This window comes from Sus scrofa, chromosome 1, assembly GCF_000003025.6.
Source record: "Sus scrofa isolate TJ Tabasco breed Duroc chromosome 1, Sscrofa11.1, whole genome shotgun sequence".
Classification (NCBI taxonomy): domain Eukaryota; kingdom Metazoa; phylum Chordata; class Mammalia; order Artiodactyla; family Suidae; genus Sus; species Sus scrofa.
In genome coordinates, this window is record NC_010443.5 from 1,137,829 (window position 1) to 1,143,845 (window position 6,017).

Sequence of the window (6,017 nt, forward strand, 5' to 3'; positions counted from 1 at the left end):
GCAGGTGCAGCCCTAAAAAGAAAAAAAAATTTTAATAAAATATCAGACAATTAAGTTCCTAATATCTAGGACAGACAATGCATCATAGCCAAGCAGAGTTCACCCCAGTGAAACGTGTGCAGTGGACACTTGTGTAATCATCAGAATGTTACAAGATCTGCGTGCATGACACGTCTATTAAAGCCGAAGTTGCCGTGAACGCGTTTCCAGTCAAGCCCGCCTCCAGGGAAGCAAGTGTTGTGACCGCTGTTTCTGAGCTTCGTTTGAGCTCCGTATGTACCCTTTCATGTCCAGGTTATTTACATTAAGTATCTGATTACCTCGTAGATTCTCAGAAAGCATTTGGCAGCTTCAATCCAGTCATGATAAAAATCCCTCAATGGGAAGAAAAGTATCTACGAAAACCCTACACTCTAGAATTCTTCTTTATTTTTATTGTTAAAGAATAATTTCAATGTGGTAAAACTGACTTAGACTCTCCTGCTGCATTGTGGCCAGTGATTCCTATCCTGTGGCCACCGTCGTAATCAAGATACCTGACGATTCCAACACCCCATCCAGCACCAAGGATGTATTCTCAAATTATACGTATAATAATAAAAATGGACTACTTATAAAAAATCCCAGCAAATGCAAACTTGAAAGAAAATCATGCCCATATTCTACATGAAATCTGCAGGAAGCCCACGACGCCCGTTATGTATTTTGTAAGGGACACATCACAGGCACCACTGCGTGGGAGCGTGAGACAGTGAGTGTTTTACTCCTGGCATCAGGAAAACAAAGACACTGTTTGCCGTCATTTTCATTCAGCATTGTTCTGAAAACCTTTCCTACTGAAATGTGGACGTGGAAAGAAATAAAAGCACAAAGATTAAAAAGAAAGAATTTTTTTTACTGTAATCAAGAGTTTTTTTTTTAGTTTTCCCAATACATTAGTTTTTTTTTCTACTGTACAGCATGGTGGCCCAGTTACACATACATGTATACATTCTTCTTTCTCAGATTATCATGCTCCATCCTAAGTGACTAGACATAGTTCCCAGTGCTACACAGCAGGCAATGAGATCTTCTTCAAATATTTATTTGAAGAAGACACCACTGCTTATGTAGGAAATATCAAGGAAACAGAACAAAAGGTACGAGAATGAAACAAGTTCTACGGGGCAAAATGCAATTTTTAAAATACATATTAACAGTGAAACTCTTGAACTATGAAATGAAATGAATCTCGTTTACAATATAAAACATAAATAACTAGGTGCACATTGAATAAAATGCATGCAAGTCATTCGTATTGACAATTTTAAGTGTTGCTGAGAGAAATTAGAGGAGGACGGAGTCAGTGGACGGGCAGACCCTGCTCGCGGGCTTCCGGACCCAACCTTGTGAAGATCTCAGTTGTCTGCAGATGAATCCATAGATTTAACACAATCCCAGGCAAGTTCTAACAGACTTTTTTCTCGGAAATTGATGAGTGGACTCTCAAACTTAATTAGAGATTCAAAACACATAAAAAAGGCAAAAGAAACTCCAAGAGGAACAAAGTTGGCGGAATCCCCCTGAGATTTCATGATATACCACGAAGATGCTGTATTCCAGACAGTGACCATTAAAGCAGCTCAAAGGAGAAGAGACTTCAGTCAATAAATTGCGTTTCACCATCTGGATAAACATGGAGAAAATTAACCACAACCCTGTCCTTCGATCTCCTAGCAACATGAATTCATGATGAGTCACAATAGCTAAAACTGTAAAGTTTCCAGGAGAAAACAGAAAAAAAATGCATATTTACCGCTTAAACTAGTAAAGCACACTAGAGTGGACTAAGAATGCACTGCACATAAAAGCAAAGGTTGGTAGGTCCGCTTCATCGAAAGAGAAACTCCTGTGCATTCAACGGCATGACCAAGGAGAGGCAGAAGCAAGTCAAAGACTGGGAGGAAGTGTTTTCAAGGCACATACCCGACACATGCCTCATATTCGGAACACAAAAGAGCTTCAACAAGTAAATAATAAAAGGCAAAGAACCCTAATAAACATGGGCAAAAGACCTGGACGCGTCTCAAAGGAAGACGAAAGATTGGCCAATACACATTTGAAAAGAGGTTCTACACCACTCTCTATCAGAGAAATACCAGTTAAAATCACCACGAGATACCATTCCACTAACCTCAGTATGGTTACAGTTTGAAAGACTAGCAAAACCGAATGCTGACAAGGTCGTGGAGAAACTGGACTTCTTACGCGCTGTGGATAGAAACCCAAAATGGTTCCACCACTTCGGAATACCGGCAGAAATTTCACTCTCCTCTTTTTACCCACGTAAACAAGAATATCCACCCATAAAGGAATTTACACAAAATGCAACTCATAGCAGCCCCAAAGTGGAAACACCCTGACACCTGTGGAATGGGTAAGCAAGCTATGGTAGATAGACCACACAATGGAACATGACTCGGCAGCAGAAAGAACCACTGACTTGTTTGAGCCTCGAAAACATCACCCTGAGGGAAAGAAAGCAGACACGGAAGAGCCGACAGCACGTGCTTCCATGTGGATGGCGTTCAAGAGCAAGGAATTTAAATCTAAAACGATGGAAGTCGGGACGGTGGTGACCCTGGAGGGTGGAGACGGACGTCAGTTGAGGAACAAAAATTTGGGGGGGGGGTGACTGACAGGTTCTCACGTTGCCCAGAGAGCTGATTACACCGGTGTACTTGTTTATCACGTCATCACAATCCGTGAGATTCACCATATCCAAGTTTCATCTCAAAAGATAAGCTGAGGAATTACATTAAAATTGATGGGCCATTTCACATTAAGTTGAAGAAACACTCCAGCAAAGATCTGAAGTGGGAAATGTGATGGAAAGACACCAGGCAAAGAAATAGGACCGGCTCATAAAGGAAGATGAAAATCCAAAAATTTTCAGAGCAACGGGGGAAATTTATTTTGAGGGGAGAAAGAAGCCTCCTGCAGTGAACCATGGCTTCGTTTTCAGAAACGCGGATGTTAGCGCCAGGCTGAAACATCACGGGAAGAACAACGCCTTAACGGAGACGGAAGGTCCTTGAACGCAGCGGATCGCGTGGGAGGCCACAGAACGCTGCGGTGGTCTGGCCTTTGGCGGTCGCCTCGACGGGGAGGACACCTCGCCGCTGGTGAGCAAACCCACGGCCCGAGTTTTCCACCTCCTCGTCCTGTGAGGTAATTCCCCTATTCAGCTGCATCCGCCTTCCCCACACTGCAAAGCAGGCTTGTGCTGCCTGCTGGTATTTAATCCTCGCCAGTTCCTGGGTCTTTTTTTGTCCAAAACAAGGGGCACGTCAGCGGCTGACCCGCCCATGAAATGGGAGACTTGTTGTACGTTTATGGCTGATCTGCCTCCACCCTGCACGGCCTCGCCCTCACTTTCTTTTCATCCAGCGCCGTGTCGGCTCAGTCCCTTTGGCGCCTGGAACCTAATATCAAGCCTTGTCCCGAGTGATGGGGGCTTACCTGCTGCCCACCTGGAGAGGCCTTAGGGCCCGACCTGAGCTCTTACCTGGCCCCTCCCATTTAGAACCCCCGTGAGAGGCTGGCCCGCCTGTCTGGGCCTGGACGCCTCCCGTGGACAGGGCTCATCGCTACTCATTTCCTCGCCGCTAACTCTTCCCACACTTGGGCCGCAAGGAGTTGAACTTTCCACCTCTGGTTTCTTCCAGGTGTGGGTTCCCCTTCCACGTAAACCCGGGAGACGAAAGTCATCGGCCTCATTGGCCTGGAGGCTGCCGGAACCTCAAAGTGGCACCCACATCCCCGTAGGTGACTCAAAGGAGCCATGGTGGGGGGAGCCGGGACAGGGGACGGGTTCTTCCAGTCACTGTCAAAACCACCCCCAGAATCACATCCACACCACTGGCCCAAAAGGACGGGAAAATGGAGCGAGGCCTGGGACTGCGCCTGCCCCAACGCGCCATCTTCCCGTCCTCCCTCTGCTTCTTTTCCTGGCTTGCTTGCTTTATATTTTCTGGCTGTGCCCATGGCAAGTGGGAGTTCCAGGGCCAGGGACAGAACCTGTGAGCAGCAGTGACCTGAGCGGCTGCCATGACAACCCAGCTCCTTAATCCACTGTGCCACCAGGGAACTCTTTTCCTTTTTGGGTCTGAACTGGATTTTCTTGGGAGACAAGAGAAAACGACAATGAGAGCGACAGAAGCTACTGGAGAATTCCTCAGATCTCTAAGATGTTGTGACGGTTTTGTTGATTTGTTTTAAAAACAATCCCATCTGCAGGCAGTGTTCTGTGACCAGTGGTACAGCATGTGCCCTCCCGATGAAGGGAGATTTATCAAGACTCCTATTCCTGGGGAAATTAAAAGGTCCAGCTGTTAACAAAGAAGACTTCAAAAAACTGGACTCCAAGAAAAAGCTATAATGTACTTTTGGCCAACAAACTGATTTTCACTAAGGACGCTATTAATACATGATGGGATAGACATCTTTTCAACTTATACCGGCGTAGCGACTCATACGCAACGAAGGAATGGTGACAAATTCTGCGGCGTTACGGAGGCACGACTCGTCATTATTCGTGTGTCACAGTAGGCGTGTGGCGGAAGTGTGCAAGATGTGCTCGAGCTTCTCGTGAGGACAGAGCCCACACGCATCGCTGTTCCTGCGCAGCAGGGTGACTGTCCATCCTCTTATTCCCCAACGGTCCGCAGTGCGGACCGGAACTGCCTCGACGTGCCTTTAAAGTGTCTGTGTCGGCTGTTGAATAAGACGAACACACGCTTTTTTCAAACACGGCTGTGGTGGAGGCCGCGGTCCCCAGAGCCTCACCCCTAACGCCTCTTCGGAACATTTCAAATGCCCCGTGGTCCTTTCCACGTCGTTGGGACAGGCCTCCGCAAGGTCTCCGGCCTTGATCCGGGAGCTACTCCTCCGCTCCTCTGAGGGTCTGGACGAAGCCCCTTGTTAGGAAGTCCATGTCCCCGCCCTGTCTCCTCCACGCCGTCCAGTCCTGTCCCGACTGAGCCTCCGCTTCCTAACCTCCCAACACCGGGCGGCCCTCGCGGGCATCCGGCCCTCCCCGCACTCTCTCCTCAGCAGCCAAGTCGGCCGGCGTGTGCTTCGCGCCCCGGAGGCTGCTGTCCGCCCGGGTCTCTCCTGTCTGTGGCACAAGTACCCATAAGCGATGCCCACGCAACGTTCCTACCGGAGGCGCCGGGTTTCCACTCCACCCCCGCCCATCCCCAGCCTCCACATCATTAGATGGCACCATCGTTCCCTTGGTAACGCAAGTCCCCAAATTCGGTTCACTCCTTCGATGCCCTCGCCTCTCCACAACCTCGCAGCTCACAGCCAACTCGATGTATGTTCTGTGGCTCAGCCTCCAAGATAGGGAACAGATCCTGCCACTGCTCACACTTTGGCTGTGGCCCCGGGCTGGCACCCTCTCTGAGCAGCCTCCTGGCCTCTGTGGGGCTGGGGGGCTCCCCTGCCGTCAGCCCCTGCCCAGCAGCCAAGTGGCCCCTGAGAAGCAGGAGCAAGTGCAGCCTCTCCTCACTGGACAGTGCAAGGGACTCTGCCCACAAAGGAAGTCAAGCTCGGACCCTCCCTCAGCCCCGGGGCCTCTTTGACCTGGTTTCCCAGGTGGGCACCGCCCCCCAACTCTTCTCACGATCCCCTTGCCTGGATCCTGACAGAAGCGTGCCTTCTGCTCTTACCTGCTTCTCGGGTTTTGTCCTTGCTGTTCCCTCTGCTGGGAACGCCGTTCCTCCAGGTCTGGGCATCAGCACACACACAGGGGCTCAGGTCTGAGCTCCTGGGGACATCCTCGCTCTGAGTGTCCTCTGAGGTCCTCGGAGAGGGCACTGGCTCCATCTGTGCTGCCAGAGAGCGAAGGAAGGCGGAGCCCGACCATAGCGGGATCCCTGGCTGGTCTTGGAAGCATCTGGCTTCACTGCTGGGGACAGTGCCTTGGAAAGAGGGTTAGGTTAACGCCAAGTGGAAATGCCCACCGCCCTTTG